The sequence below is a fragment of the Mauremys mutica genome, chromosome 2 (assembly GCF_020497125.1).
Source record: "Mauremys mutica isolate MM-2020 ecotype Southern chromosome 2, ASM2049712v1, whole genome shotgun sequence".
Lineage (NCBI taxonomy): Eukaryota > Metazoa > Chordata > Testudines > Geoemydidae > Mauremys > Mauremys mutica.
Window position 1 is genome coordinate 55,341,492 of NC_059073.1, and position 17,658 is coordinate 55,359,149.

Here is a 17,658-nt window from a genome sequence, read left to right on the forward strand (position 1 = left end):
ATATCATAATACCACTATATGGCATAATGCCACAACTCATGGTGTGCCGCACATTGAATACTGTCTCCATTTCTGGTCACTCTATCCCATAAAGGATACAGTGGAATTGGAAAAGTTTCAGAGAAGGGCAACAAAGACGATCAAAGGTATGGTACAGCTTCCAGCTGAGGAGAGACTAAAAAGTGTAGGGCTGTTCACTCAACTAAGAGAAGATATGATAGAGGGCTGTAAAATCATGAATGGTGTAGAGAAAAGTATTATTTACTTTTCCACAATACAAAAACCATGGGTCACCCAATGAAATTAATAAGCAGCATGTTTAATACAAACAAGAGGAAGTACTTTTTCACATAATGCACAATTAACCTGTGGAACTCATTGCCGTGGGATGTTGTGTGGCTAACAGTATAACGGTTCAAAAAAGAACTAAATAAATTCATGGAAGATAGGTTCATCAGTTGCTATTAGCCAAGATGGTCAGGGGTGTAACCCTATGCTCAGGGCAATCCTAAACCTCCAACTGCCAGAAGCTGGAAGGGAAAGACAGGATGGATCACTCCGGCTGCCCTATTCTGTACACTTCCCTTGAAGCTCTGGTAGTCACTACTCTCAGAGATAGGCTACTAAGCTGGATGGGTCATTGGTCTGACCCAGTATGATAGCCCTTATGTTCTTAAGGGCTTGAAATGTGGCCAGGTGGGTCACCCTGCTGTCAGAGTTGTGCCTTTTGCTATGCTTATGAAAATTGGATCCAAGTGATAAGCCTCAAAAAATTACAGTTTACACATCCTAATTAGAGACTTGGCAGGTAAATTCTCAGAAGATTCAATCTGCACTGAGCACACTCCAGCCCAGGAATGCCAGGACTGAGCACAACATTAATTCAGCCTTCTTATGCGTAGGCATTATGATGATTCTTTAATTACATAATTACACATTTTTCCACAGAACCCCTGCCTCATTCAGTGCACAGGATAAACAGTGCTCTAGGAACAAATCAGGGTTGTGTAATGAAAGAGGCTGTTGTCTGTAGGACCCCTGCCTCATTTGTTGCAGAAGTTGGAAGGTATGTAGTGAAGGAGGCAGGTGACTGTAAGAAGAGAAAGGATAGTCTTATGGTAATGGAAGTTGAATGCCACCCTAGAGAACTGGATTCTATCCCTGTTGTGGGAAAGTGTACCTTTAAGAGGGTTTGGCAAGAGCTAATTGGAGCCAGTTGTGTTATGCAGAGGCTCATGTGCAATGCTAGTCAGTTAGAAGTCAGACACTGAATGAAGTGGAACACTGTCAGATTCCTTAGCTCAGAGTGATTTTCAATCTGAACACCACACCTGCCTCTGCGAGAGTTCCTGTGTGATACCGGACAAATCAGTAAACCAAAATTTTTATAGCTGGCCACTAGTTGTGTTTCTTGTTTTAAGGGTCCACCTGGGATCTGACTCGCAGAAGTGCTGGGCACTCATAATTGCAACTGAAGTCAGTTGAAGCTGTGCTTTGAACATGTAACATGCTATAAAATGCTAAATACTCTGAAAAATTAGACCCTGTGTCCCCCAAATTGGGCATTAATTTATCTCAGTTATGCAGCTATAAAATGGGGATGTAATACTATTACCAAATCTTACAGAAGAGATGTGAAGACAAATTGATTATTGTGTGTGAAGCACTCAGTTCTTATTGCAAGAGCACTATAGAAATGTCCCTGAAGAAGTGAATAAAGCTGTATTCAGGGCAGCATTGGGATGGTGGCAGTAAAATAAGGTCTGGGAGCACAGTTTGAAATAGGCGGATAAACATATAATATTGAAGAACTACTCATTGATTGATTAGCAGGGGTCCCATGGAAAAAATAGTGTGTGATCATGTCATTAAAAACAAATAAAATGCATATGCATACAGAATTAAAGATGCACATTCCAGAATTTCTTAACTTTTGAGTGCTGGCCTTCAGAATCTTAACCTTTCTTTAATGTAGAGTTTTTGGGTGCTCATTATGTAAGAAAAATAACTCACCTACAATCTCACCTTTACAAATTATACAGGGCACAATATGTGACTAAGCTGGTACTTCCATAAAACTGCATGGGTCTGCACTGACTTGTGACTTTGGACTATTCTAATTGCTTTGTAAGATATTCCTACTCTTTCAGGGTTGCAGAGTGTCTAAGAAGGGATTCTATGGTGCCAGCTTCACCAAAGCATAATCTTTCCATCTGGCCAATGTGTACAGAATACAGGCAACAACTGGCAACATTGCCTTCCTAGCCTATTGCAAGAAGTATGAATCATCATAGCGTTCTATCAGTTAAGCTGTTGTAAACTGAAAACTATTTGGAAATCCAAACTTTCAGATGACTCATGCAGAATTATATCCTGTGTCCTACATAACATTTCCTATTAATATGCCTCAGAATGATATTAGCTTTTTAGCAACAACAGCATATTATTTACTGATATTCAATTTGTGATCCACTATAACCCCTGATCCTTTTCAGCAGTACTACTGCATAGAAAGTTGTTCCCCATTCTGTATATATGCTTTTGACTTTTCCATCCTTTCACTTAATTTAATTTAATCTTGTTGATTTTAGACAGAGTGTCTAATTTGTTAACGTTGTTTTGTATTCTAATCCTCTCCTCCAAAGTCCTTACAACCTCTCCCAACTTGGTTTCATCTGCAAATTTTATAAGCATATTCTCCACTCCATTATCCAAGTCATTAATGAAAATATTGAATAGTATCAGATCCAGGACTGACCTGTGCGCGGCCTGATTAGATACACCCTCCCAGTTTGACAATGAACCACTGATAAGCACTGAGTATATAGCATAGTAATTTAATCTAGACCACATTTCCCTAGTTTTCTTTTGAGTATGTCGTGGAATTGTGCCAAAAGCCTTATTAAAATCAAGATATATCACATCTACAGCCTGATCCAGCTTGAAGTGGGTCATAGGAAATGTAAGGTACTTACTAGTAACTGGAGCTCTTCAAGATGTACTCTGTATATTCACACTGTTGGTAATATGCTGATCCAGTGCAGCTAGGATGGTGGAACCTTCTAGTAACAGTGCCTATCAGAGGCACCTTGCCCCTCATTTTCTGTCCCTAGAGCTCGCATCAGAGACGGGATGTGGCTACAGGAGAGGCATTAGTGCCGTTGCTGCCTCAGTTCCTTCCAAATGCTAATGCAGAATACAAAGTAAAGATACAATTAGGACTCTGCAAAAGCAGGGAATGTGGGCGGGGAGCGTGAATATGCAGAGTGCATCTCAAAGTACTCCAGTTACAAGTAACCTCCATTTCTTCCAGTGCCCTCTGCATATTCCTACTTTTGGGAAAGTTTGGTGAGCAGTACCTCAATAAGGAAGGGGGCGGGGTGAAGCCCTAATTTAACAACCATTGAAGTACTGCCCTACCAAACAAGCATTGGACCCAGATTCTAAATCTAGTACATAGTGAGCCCATGTAGTGGCCTTGCAAAACTCAATAGGAACATGTCTGCGAAATGCTGTAGATATGGCCACCCCCCTAGCTCTAAGAGAAGAAGGAAGGGAAAGTGAAGTTCACCTTTAACACTCCTCAATACCAACTCTGGCCCATCTAGATAGTGACTGAACTGAAAAGGCCCTGCTCTTTGAAGAGCCAGTAAAGAGATAAACAATTTAGAAGAACATCTGAAGACCTTCATTCTATCCAGGTAATATGAGAGAACTCTTTTTCATCCAAGGAATGTGATCTAGCATCTCCCTTATGCATATGGGGTTTTGGGAAAAATACAGGTTTTTATATTGATTTACATGAAAATTGGAGACAACCTTTTGAATGAAACTGGGACTGGCCTAAGGACTATCTTGTACCTATGAAAAATAGCATAGGGAGCATCATCCATTAGTGCATGCAACTCACACATTCTTCTAGCAGAATTGATTGCTATAATAAAAGCAGTTTTTACTGAAAGGTGAAAAAGGGAGCAATCTCATAATGACTCAAACGGGGCAGACATCAACTGAGTCACTAAATTTAAATTCCACAAAGGGACAGGATCTCTAGTGGATGGATAAAGATTCAATAGACCCTTCCAAATTTTCTTCCCCATGTTATATGATAAAATGGGTTTGCCTCTAAGCTGCATGTGTACTGATGAAATAGCTGCTAAGTATATTCTAATAGATGACACAGATAGACCCTCTCTTTAAAAGTGTAATAGATATTCTAAGATCATTTGAATGGGGGCTGAGACTGGATCTACATTCCTATTTCCTGCCAATATAGCGAATCCTTTCCATTTGCAGTCATAACACCTTCTAGTTGAGTGTTTTCTAGCTTTACTAAGAGATTGCTGAAACTCAAAGGACCATGAACTTTCTATTTCCATCAAAGTCTTATTGCCCAAGCTGTGAAATGTAGAGATTCGAGATGTGGGTGGAGCACTTTCCCCTGTTACTGTCTTAAAAGGTCAGTCAATAATGGTAGCGTCCAGTGGTTGCCCTTGGGTAAACAGAGTAGGTTGGTGTTCCACTGTTGTCTTGGCAATGCTGGAGCAACTAAGATCATCCTGATCAAATCTTGCTTTACTTTGTTTAGAACTTTGCAAATCAAAGTGAATGGGGGAAATGCATACTTTAGGTCCATTCCCCAGTTTAGGAGAAAGGCAACTGTCAAAGACTGACTGTCTGCTCCGGCTCATGAACAAAAGAAAGAGCATTTTGTATTTAGACTGGTGGCAAACAGATCTAGAGTAGGGATGTTTGAAGATATCCTGAATTACCAAGGTTTTTAGAGACCAGGCATGTGTCTGTGATGATTGCCTGCTCAGACGATCAGCCAATTTATTGTGTTCTCCTAAAATGTGTCAAGTTGTCAGGTAAATGTAATGTATGCTCCAAATTCCATCTCTCTATCACTTTATTGCATAGGTGGATCAAATGAGTCCCCACTTGTTTTTCACATAATAAACTGCAGTCATGTTTTCCATGGCAGCTTGGATAACTGAATTGCATATCTGTGGAAGAAATGCTTTTAGGGCCTCTGTTTCTGGCTATCATGGGAACTTGTTCTATAGCTCCCATGTTCAGAAGTGCTTGTACCTCTATTCCTAACAGTCTCTCATGAGAGTGGTCCCCGAAGAGTGAGGGAGTGATGGGGGGGAAATGTATGGGGGAAATTATCTGAATTGGACGGTATAGAGTTCTTATTGTATCCAAAACCAAGAACCCAGGTGAAAGCTGTCCAACTATTATACAATCTGGACAGTGTCTCCAAACTGGTTTGCTAAGACTGATTCAAAGCTCTTGACTAACTCGTCAAACCTGAGGTCTAAGATGTGGCAAACTAGGGGTGGCTGAGGGATTCTTTGTCCTCTTACAAGGTTTGAAGGGTTTTTTCCTATCATTTGTCTGTAAGTAAGCCTGGTGCTGACAATATCATTACCTCCTCTGCTAGGAGGCAGACTGTAACGGGGCACAGTCACCTCTTGCGAGCGCCCCTCCCCCATCTGTGGTCTGCCTTTGGTGATTCAGCCCTCTGGCCAAGTCACACACAGTCTCTCTGTGTGATGAAACAAAGCAAAACTCCTTCCAGGGTACAAGTCCAATAGGGGTCTCTCTCAGTGCCCCCTGTAATGTCTGTCACATGTTGTCCCTGCTCTGGGATAGAGCAGTGCCACAGGGCCCCCCACCCCCGGTGACAGTCTTCACCCTCTTAGGGCCTTTCTAGCCACAACTCTCCAGCTAGGCCGCTGCAGTTCAGTTCCCACCTCTGGGCGTGCCTCAATGTCCAGGCTGCTTTCCCCAGTGGTTTATGGGGGTTGGAGGAGACCCAGGCCCGCCCACTACTCCGGGTCCCAGCCCAGGGACTCTGTAGATAGCAGCTGTCTGTTGTGTCCCTTTAACTATGTCACATGGCTTCTCTAATTCCCTGGGCTACTTTCCCACGGCGTCTTCACCCTTACCTCAGGGCCTTGTCCTAATGCAGTCCCAGATCCAGGATCCTTCTCGCTCTCCCTGGCTTCCTGCAGCGCTACCCTGCACAGGGTTCTGCAGCTCCCTCAGCCAGCCACACACCATCCACACTCATGCAGAGATAAAGTTTCTTGACACCTTAAATGATTGTTTCTTGGAGAAGCTAGTCCTGGAACCCACAGGTGGAGAGGAATTTTTGATTTAGTCCTAAGTGGAACACAGGATCTGGTCCAAGAGGTGAATATAGCTGGACCACTTGGTAATAGTGACCATAATATAAAAATTTAACATCTCTGTGGCAGAGAAAACACCACAGCAGCCCAATACTGTAGTATTTAATTTCAGAAATGGAGACTACACAAAAACGAGGAAGTTAGTTAAACAGAAATTAAAAGGTTCCGTGCCAAAAGTGAAATCCCTGAAAGCTGCATGGAAACTTTTTAAAGACACCATAATAGAGGCTCAACTTAAATGTATACCCCAAATTCAAAAAACATAGTAAGACAACCAAAACAGTGCCATCATGGCTAAACAACAAAGTAAAAGAAGCAGTCAGGCAACAAGGCATCCTTTAAAAAGTGGAAGTTAAATCCTAATGAGGAAAATAGAAAGGAGCACAAACTCTGGCAAATGAAGTGTAAAAATATAATCAGGAAGGCCAAAAAAGCATTTGAGGAACAGCTACCCAAAGACTCAAAAAGTAATAGCAAAAAAAATAATAATAATAATAATTAAGTACATCAGTAGCAGGAAGCCTGCTAAACGACCAGTGGGGCCACTGCATGATCAAGATGCTAAGGGAGCACTCAAAGACAATAAGACCATTGCAGAGAAACTAAATGAATTCTTTGCATTAGTATTCATGGCTGAGGATGTGAGGGAGATTCCCAAACCTGAGCCATTCTTTTTGAGGAACTGTCACAGACTGCAGTGTCATTAGAGGAGGTTTTGGAACAAACAGTAATAAGTCACCAGGACCAGATGGTATTCATCCAAGATGGAGTTCATCCAAGAGTTCTGAAGGAATGCAAATGTGAAATTGCAGAACTACTAACTGTAGTCTGTAACCTATCATTTAAATCAGCGGACAAACTGGTTGAAACTATAATAAAGAAAAAACTTATCGGACACATAGATGAACATAATTTGTTGGGGAAGAGTCAACATGGTTTTTGTAAAGGGAAATCATGCCTGACCAATCTACTAGAATTCTTTGAGGGGGTCAACATGCATATATATAGTGTACTTAGTTTTCAGAAAGCCTTTGACAAGGTCCCTCACCAAAGGCTTTTAAGCAAAGTAAGCTGGCATGGGATAAGAGGGAAGGTCCTCTCATGGATTGGTAAGTGGTTAAAAGATAGGAAACAAAGGGTAGGAATAAATGGTCAGTTTTCAGAATGGAGAGAGGTAAATTGTGGTGTCCCCCAGGGGTCTGTACTGGGCCCAGTCCTATTCAACATATTCATAAATACTCTGGAAAAAGGGGCAAACGGTGAGTTGGCAAAATTTGCAGATGATACAAAATTACTCCAGATAGTTAAGTCCCAGGCAGACTGTGAAGAGCTACAAAAGGATCTCTCAAAACTGGGTAACTGGGCAACAAAATGGCAGATGAAATTCAATGTGGATAAATGCAAATAATTCACACTGTAAAACATAATCCCAACTATATATACAAAATAATGGGGTCTAAATTAACTGTTACCACTCAAGAAAGAGATCTTGGAGTCATTGTGGATACTTCTCTGAAAACATCCACTCAATGTACAGCGGCAGTCAAAAAAGTGAACAGAATGTTGGGAATCATTAAGAAAGGGATAGCTAATAAAACAGAATATATCATATTGCCTCTATATCAATCCATGGTATGCCCACATCTTGAATACTGTGTGCAGATGTGGTTGTCCCATCTCAAAAAAGATATATTAGAATTGAAAAAGGTTCAGAAAAGGGAAACAAAAATGATGAGTGGTATGGAATGGCTGACATATGAAGAGAGATTAAGAAATCTGGTATTTCATGTTGGCTCCGTGACTTGGAAAAGAGACGACTAAGGTGGGGATATGATAGAGGTCTATCATGTCTGGTGTGGAGAAAGTAAATAAGGAAGTGTTATTTACCCCTTCTCATAACACAAGAACTTGGGGTCACCAAATGAAATTAATAGGCAGCAGATTTAAAACAAACAAAAGGAAGTATTTTTTCACACAATGCAGGGTCAACCTATGGAACTTCTTGCCAGAGGATGTTGTGAAGGCCAAGACTATAACAAGGTTCAAAAAAAAAACAAAAAAAACCCTAGATAAGTTCATGGAGGATAGGTCAATCAATGGCTATCAGCCATGATGGGCAGGGATGGTGTCCCTAGCCTCTGTTTGCCAGAAGCTGGTAATGGGTGACAGGGGATGGATCACTTGATGATTAACCATTCTGTTCATTCCCTCTGGGACACCTGGCATTGTCCACTGTCGGAAGACAGGATACTGGGCTAGATGGATCTTTGGTCTGTCCCAATATGGCCGTTCTTATGTACTCTTCCAGCTCTAGGAGCTGCTCTCAGCCTGGCTCTGCAGCTCTTCTTATACTGCTGGGCCCTGATTGGTTGCTTCCCACGCAGCCATTCTAAGCAGCTTGGAGGACCTCTCTACTGCCCTTTTCTAGAGCTGGGTGTGGCAAGGCCACAAGACCTCTAGGAGGAGGCCTCAGAGCCTAGTCCACGCCATCACACAGACAAAGATGATGGCATGTACTGCCTGTGATAATGGAACACGGAGATAGAAGGTCTTCTGTAAAGTGGCACAAGTCCTAGAGACTTAGCTGTGGACAGAGTCTCCTTTAATTATCCAATGTATCATCTGTCTGAATGCTAAATAATCCATCTCCTTCAAAAGGCAAGTCTTCTATTTTAGCCCTGGTGCCTAGTGGGAGACAGGATAAATGTAGCCAGGCTTGTCTACAAAGAAATAAAGCTATTGCAAGAGAGTTCCAGAGGCAGTATCAGACACATCAAACATTCCCTAAGGGCACATTTGACTACCTTTTGGCCTTCGTTAATAATGGCTGATGATAATTTCCTTTGGTCCTCTAGCAGATGTTTGGTAAAAAGAACCATCTTCTCCAACAATTCAAATTGGTATCTAGTCTTCAACAGCTAGCTGGCTATATGCATATTCAAAGATGTTGAACAAAACGACTTTCTAACAAAGAGGCTAATTTCTTCCTTTCTTATCCAATGGGCTAGCTAGAAGGCTGAAAGCCAGATCTCAGTCTTTGACGTTTTGTAGCTGCTATGACAAGGGAGTTCAATTGAGAATGCACATGAAAATAAGAGAAACCCTCTTCTGGGATTTGATGCAGCTTGTCAGCCTTTTTGGAAACTGGTTGACATGAAGAGGGTTTGGACCAAAGGGATTTAGCTAGTTGCCATGACCCTTCTACTATGGGCAAAGAGACTATAAGTTTCATTGTTGACCCTAAAATATCGAACACTGGATTTTCAGTTTCTTCCAAAACAACTGATGGTAGATTCAGGGCCGATGCCATCCTATCCACTAACTCACAGTATGGAATTGCATCCTCAAAGGGAGACAAAGCTGTCATCATTCCAACATTGGCATTAGGAGATGAGCTGCTCTGCAACTCTCCTGAATCATAAGGAAATTTATGGAGGTCCCTCTTGGAATTACTCTTCTGAGGTTACCTCCTGTTCTGCAGGCTGGGGAGGATCTGACAATCTTCGATCCCTGGCTGAAGGATTCTGACCTTTCTGTTCCATAGAAGACGATGGAATTTATTCTGCCCCCGCAAAGTCCAGTCTTCTAGTATGCCAATATTGCCATGGCATCTGGGGACATATAGGTGTCACATTCCAATGGCCCCCTCCCTCAAGGGGTCCCCGTCAGGGAGGCAATTCAACATTGTATATTGCTAACTCTGTTGCAAGCATCGCAGGGCATTTTGGGAAGGGTCAAAGGTGTGAGTGTGGAATGGAAGGTTTCTTTGCAGGTTGCAAGAGGCCAAAGGGGAGGGAGGAAGAGAGCAGAGAACGGGTTAACTCAACACTGTAGCTAGCTATCTCAGTCCGACGATAAGACGCTACGCTGGCCCCAGTCTAAGGTCACGGCGCTAGACAAGAAATCTGCAGCTGCATTTATCTCTCACTCAGCCACAGACAGCCATGAGAAAAGAAAAAGTACACAGAACTAGGGCTGCAGAGATGGAAAACACAGGCGAGACAACAAAGGGTGTGGGGGAAGTAGAGCTGCACATCCCTGGAGCTGGTGTGTTTTGGGAAAGTTGAGGAGACCACAGAAAGCTGGTTTGGATTGGTACAAAGAACACCAGGGACAGAGGTCACAGAACGAAACACTCCCAAAGGAATCCTGGACTTAAAAATCCTCCTGAGAGCTGGAGCAATTCGGAGATCACAGCGGACCCTGGATAACCTGGGCCCAGGACAAGAACTCCCGTCCACCCCTCCACCTCTTCTTCTTACGTTACACCCAGGCTTGGCCAGCCTCGGGTAGTGCGGGTGAGAGTATGAAAGTGGGTTAGGGCTTGGGGCACTAACGCTTTCTTCCTTCCTCTGAGTGACGTGGGGAACCCCTGCACCCCAGCACTCTCTGCTGTTTTTTTATTATTTTATTAATAAAGCTTTAAAACATAGACACTTGGTGTGTTTTGTCATCTCCTCTCCAAACGATCCTGCGGCCTCAGCCTGATCACCTGACGCCTCAGGCAGATTGGTAATAGAAATCTGTTACATAGGGTAGTCTTACCACCTTGTCCAGTTTGGTATAGCAGTCTCCGAAGGATACTCAGGAAATTTGGGTTCCCTCTTTAGAACACTTCTTCCAGGAAACAACCGTCCAATTGACACCAATACCAGATCCAGCGCTAACTCCAACCTCAGATCAAATCCCAGGTCTGACACTGAAGCCATTGGTGAGACCTGTGATGCAAGGATCCTATACAGAGAAGGTGGGGAAAAGATTTTCCCTGGTGACCCTGTAAGGTTTTGAGGTGCAAGATGCAGTAAAATTGGGGAACTTTCACTGACACTCTCTTGTCTAGGTGTCTTATCTGGGGGAGACCGCATTTCAGTTGGATCTGTAGAAGGGTGCATATCCAGTTGAATCTGAGCCATCAGCTCCATCATGCATTGTTGGTCCTTTGCTAATGGATCTGCAGGCTTTGATCTTAGGTCCATAGATTTGGATATCGGTCTGGAACTGGAGTCCTTGAATGTTGATTTCATCCCATGCAAGCGATCAAAAGAGCTGCTAGAGACATGCTTAGCCTTCCTCTTCCTTGGAACTGCTGAAGATGTTCTGTGCACATCTCACAGATCCTTATAACTCCTGTTTGAATCCGGGGTTGATGTAGATTTTATCTTGGCAGAGGTCAAAGCTGAGGATTTCACTATCAGCGCCTCAGTTGACCTGGAATAGGAGCCTGGCACCAAAGCTCTTATCACGGATCCGGATGACTTCTTGGATGCAGAAGTAGACTGAACTGACTCCGCTCTCTTACTTTTTCTGCCAGATCCCTTTGAAGTCTTGCATCTTGTAGGCATAGCAATTAGCATGTCCTGTAACAGAAAGACTTGCAGGGTGTCCCTTCCCGGCTCAGGGGCAAGTGTGCTGCATATTTGGCAGCATGCTGGTGAGTAATTTTCACCCAAACATTTCAAGGACTGTACCTGTGCATTAGAGGAAGGAAAGACTGCTGGACACAATGCATATTTCTTGAAGCCTTGTTTCTTTGTGCTAATGTCCATCGTAGCTATTATCTATTTCTAATCTAATTAAGAAAAAAACTTTTTAAAACTATAAACTATACTAATTACCTTAACTACTAAGTTACTACACTACTCATAAAATTATTACTATCCTTATCCTATTTATTTATTATATGAGTGTTTTGGGGAGTTTGGACTACGGCACTAATTGCAAAAAGAAGCAGATGTCAGACGATTCACATCCTAATGCTGCAGCATTTGGAAGGAATTGAGGTGCAATAGTGCCAACACTCTTATAGCTACACCCCATGTCTGGCACAAGTACTAGGGACACAAAAGGAGGGGCAAGGTATGTCTAGTAGGTACCACTTCTAGAAGGTTCCACCATCTAGCTGCACTGGATCTGCACATCCTCAAGAGTGGAAATATGTAGAAGGTATTCAAATAATTATCATTTCCTGATTCATCCTAATGTAATTGCTCCTCAAAAATCCTTTTAACTCCTAGTCAATACTTGAAAAAAATACATCTTCTTGCAGATCAGTTGCTCAGACTAAGATGTAAGAATGTCCATACTAATCTCCAAAAAGGAAATTTCCTACAAAATCTCAAATAAAGACATAGGACTCCAGAAAAGCAGAGTCAGACAAGGGAAAAATTCAAGTTCCACAGCAAGCAGTAACTACTACTAGAATAATCCAAGAACCTGACCATAATTTTACCATCCACTATGGAATTTATGTTCTCAGAAACACCAGACATTTCAGTTTTCCATGGATTAAATCTGGATATTCCTGTTAACTATACACATATAATCCCATATTGAATCCTGCTAAAATCTCTGCCTCAGAGCTATCTCATGCCAACGAACTAGGACACAGGACACTGACCTGATTAAGTGTTTTTCCTTTTGATTCCCAAAGTTTCTGGTTTTCAAGGTAATGGGCGGGGGGGAACCAAAATAGATAGGGTTTACCAACTACAGGACTTATTTCTAAGGAAAACACCTATCCAAGACCTGTGATAACAAGACTCCTTAACTTTACAGTCAGATCAACCATTCTTGCAGCAACTTATCACAGACATTTTAGCAAACAAGAAAAGAAAAAGGTTTTTCCCCAGATTTTTCTCCCAGTCCTTCAGGAAGAGAGAGCAGATGATGCTCCAGATGGGAGAATGTGGCCAGCATGTTATTATTCAGATTAAAGCCTGGTATCCATAAAATCTAAATGGTATATTGGAAGCCACTGAAATGATCAGTCAGTGAAACGAGTCTTCCTTCCCAAGCATTATAAATATGTTGGAAGAGGATGTTTGATCCTCAGAAGGAAGTACTTGGTTTTCTTGTTTTCATTTTTAGGCATTTGGGCTCTTGACTGGTGAGGACGACAGAGTACTCATGGTAAGGAGCAGAGGTTCTTGCCATCTCATCTACAGAAAGGAGGTGGACAAATTGGAGATAGTCCAGCAGAGGGCAATGACAATGATTAGTGAGTTGGGGCACATGACTTATGAAGAGAGGCTGAGGGAACTGGGCTTATTTAGTCTGCAGAAAAGAAGAGTGAGAGGGGATTTGGTAGCAGCCTTCAATTACCTGAAGGGGGGTTCCAAAGAGGATGCAGCTAGGCTGTTCCTTAGGTCTCTTCCAACCCTAATCTATGATTCTATGATCTCCACATGTGTATGTACTTAGGGACCCAAGAAATGAATTCCTTTGGATGTGTGAAACTTCCCACTCCTCTAGGAACCTAGGTGTTGTTCCTTTTTAAGTACTGAGGTAGCTGTAAATGTTTGTCTGCATATGCTGCAGAAGAAGTCTGTTTGGGACTCACTTGATCTTCCTTTTCTCTCTATTGGATTCAGATCACTGTAACTTTCAACTTTAACCCAGCACAATGAAGAAACCAGATCTTTTTTGAACGGTTGGTTTGTTCTTTTCCATTGTCCTTTACCATAACACTTCAGGAAACAGGGTGGATAAAAATCAATAATTTAAAAAAAAATAGGATTTTTTTTTATTGAAATCGGATTTTTTTGACAAAATGCTTTTTAAGAAAAAACCTATCTAAAGATAGTTTTAATTAAGATACATTATGGCTCAAAGATATCTCATCATGGAATAGGGATTATAAATTCTAATTCTATAGTATAAGACAACACAGTCATGTAATGTTTAAGAAAAGTTTTGTAAATGAGTTCCAATAGTTCATGGATTAGGGACCCAATCTTATGGCATTCCAGAGCCTTCGGTATAGATTATTTAGGTTAATCTTTCTATCTACCCAATGGGACTTCACGCTCGGTTTAGAAGATACCATCAGAGATGCTTAGCTTTGCAGTTCTCAGATTGTGGATATCTGTCTCCAGAGATAACATGCTTATTAACAGCAAAAATGTTTTAAAATAAATAAATAAAATAATAAATAGTATATAGAGGTGAGAAATAACAGACCTCAACCCTATTGTCCCTCTGCAAATTTGTGTACACAGAGTCAATCCTTTACCTCTCTCTAAAAGTGCAAAGTTTCAAAAAGTTCAATGAATAGAAGATTGTTGGGGACGGAATAGATCTGGACAAGGAGAAGAAGTCTGTGAGAAGGGAGGGACAGGCAGTAGAAACAAAAGTGAAACTGTTTGAGCAGCATATTCCAGAAGTCTTAAGGTCTTTCTAAGTGTAGCCTTCATTGATTTGAGATCTACCATACCATTCTCTCACTAGAAGGGAAAACCTATAATGGCAGCAGACCACGAGAGAGACCCAGTTTGGGAATATTTTAATGAAGTTCCTCTACCTGTGGGTAAGACAGGCATGAATGCAAAATGCAAACAGTGCAACAAAGAAATGCAAGGCCTGGTTGCCCGAATGAAATAACATCATGAGACGTGTTCCTTCTCAGGAGGAAGCTGCATTGAAGATATTGAAAAAGAATATGTCTGAACATGCAGGAACTTCAGGTTGGTAAACTTTTTTATTTCATACTTCTTTCTTAAGGACTGCCTGTCTTCCTTCTGGACTATTCTTGAATTCTCATGTTTGAGCAAAAAATATAGTTGTTATTTTATGGTACTATCATTTTAGATGCAGTTGTGATAAAAAAGGCAGATCTTCCTTTTACAATTTCACCTTTAAAGTAGTACTGAGTCTCAGTGAATGCAATGAGTAATATTAAATGAGCAGTATGGTAATAATAATTAAATAACTGCATTGACTTATTTTGTTTAGAAGAATCCACCCTCAACATACATGATTCTGAAGACTATCCACCTTCAAGATCACCATCATTTCCTATAGTTTCAGAGTTATCTGCCAACGATAGTGTTTCAGTCACATCATGTATGTCACATTGTCACAGTATATCACCAGTAGCAAAAAGAAAAAAAAATCTCCATCATCCAGAAACAACCATAGGTAAGTTTGTGATAAGTGCCAGCAGATTACAAAAAGAGATAATTGATGAAAAAATTGCCCGGTTTATTTATGCAACAAACTCTCCTTTCCATATGATTGAGAACCTACACTTCATTAACTCGGTTCAGTCATTAAGACCAGGATACAGTCCACCCAACAGAGCAGACGTCACAGGCAAATTGCTGGATAAAGTGTATGAAAGAGAAACTGAGCAGTGTGCAAAAGGTCTAGAGGGTGAAATTGTTAACCTGAGTCTTGATGGGTGGAGCAATGTCCACAATGATCCTGTTGTATGTGCTTGTGTGACAACAGAAGAAGGGAATGTCTTCCTTACAGAAACAATTGATACATCAGGAAATGCACACACAGCAGAATGCTTACAAGAAGTAGCAGTAAAAGCTATAACAAACTGTGGAAAAAAATTCAAATGTCTAGCACGCAACTTGGTCACAGACAATGCTGCAAATGTATCCAAGAAGAGAAGAATTTATTTAGAAGAGAGTTCCCAAGCTAATAACATATGGTTGCAATGCTCATTTGATGTACCTCCTAACCAAAGACTTCAGTGTTCCAGAAATAAAGGCTAATGTTGTTGAAATTGCAAAATACTTCCGTAACAACCACTTTGCAGCAGCTGCTCTGAAAAAAGTGGGAGGAACCAAGCTAACTCTCCCACAAGACGTGCGATGAAACTCAGTAGTGGACTGCTTTGAGCACTATAGCAAGAACTGGCCTAATCTGATGACAGTTTGTGAACAAAATTGTGAAAAAATAGATGGCACTGTCACAGCCAAAGTTCTCAACATTGGGCTTAAGAGAAATGTTGACCACATGCTGAGCACCCTGAAGCCTATTTCCGTATTCTTGAACAAAATGCAGGGAAATAGCTGTTTTATTGCTGATGCTGTTGAATTTGGAAGGAACTGAGTGAAATCTTAAAAAGAGAAATATGCAATGACAGAGTTAAATTACAAGCATTAAAAAATAATAATAAAAAAAATGGGACAAACGCTATCACCAGCTCATCTTCTTGCAAATATTCTCAATACTGGATACCAGGGTCAAACTTTAACTGTGAAGAGGAGGAGTTGGCTATGACATGGACATCCAGCAATCATCCCTCCATAATGCCAATTATAATAAACTTGAGAGCTAAGGGTGAACCATTCAAGAAATATATGTTTGCTGATGATGTTTTAAAGAAGGTCACACCAGTGAACTCGTGGAAGTCAATTAAGCACTTGGATTCAGAAACTGTTGAAGTGATAATCTCACTTTTAACAGCAGTAGCTTCTTTTTCAAGTGTAGAAAGAATATTTTCTTCCTTTGGACCAATTCATTCCCAATTGAGAAATCGTTTGGGACCTGAAAAAGCAGGAAAGCTTATTTTTCTTTTCCAGATTATGAACAAACAGGAAAATGAAGGTGAAGACGATTGAGTTAGCTGCAGAAGCCAATATTTTAAGATTCTCATGTTGACCTTGATGACATAGTTGATTTAATTTTTGTTGTTTTAAAAAAGTATATAATTTAACTATTTAATTTAAAACAATTTTAACAAAAACAAACCTGATTTTAAAAAACTTGAATGTTTAACTAAATTCAAAAATTCATATGCTTGCTTTGTTAAAATATTATCTGTTTGCTGTTGAAGAAAAAAATCCAGAATACATAACATTGTTTTAGTTAAATAAAACAATTTAAATGTCTGTTGGGTGATGTTCTCCTCCTAATACATCATGGCAAGAAAATCCTCAAAATATTAATGATTAACCTGTTGAATTGGAGATAGTTCACCTCCCCATGACTTCATAAATATCTGCTAAATGAAATAACCAAACATTCATTCATTGTCTGAGATAGCTGTAAAATTAATCTGAAAAGTTTTCAAAATAAATCAAGGTTTTTCTGAGGAAGCAGCAACTGAATTTCCTTGAAAATTCAGCAACAGTCTAAAGCCAGGCCCAATTTCCTAAGAATCGCTGCCATTAGCAAAAGAGAGCCCATCAGGGACTAACTGGAAAAAGTATAAGCCTGTTGGAACCCTAAGAGAGGCCAAGTGCAGTGCTTTGGCACGGTCCTCAGTAGCAGTCAAAATATAGGTATGCCAAGGCCTGTACTCTACGTCGTCCATGGTAACAAAAGGCCAACGCAACCAGTTACATAAACTTGTTTATAAAAGTTAGCCAAATTCAGAAACAGAAAGACTGAATAGTTCCAAACAAAAAGGTCTACTTGTACCACACAAAGAAGAGAATGGAATCGGAAATTAATGGACCAAAATTGGTTTGCTAGAAATTAGGTGTAACTGGTGGACAAAATAATGGGGTGATGGGTTATTGCACCTATCGCTCCCTTTTGTGGGTCTTTAAAAAAGGCTTCAAAAGGAGGATCAAACAGGTCAGAGGACAGCAGGACAAAAAGGAATCAGCTGCTCTGTCATGGTTGTCACCCTTACATCTTCTGGGATCCCAGGAGCCACCGTGACACCGTTCAGCCTTCAATCTCCTGATCCTGAGACCGGAGCCAGAGAGAGGAGGAAACC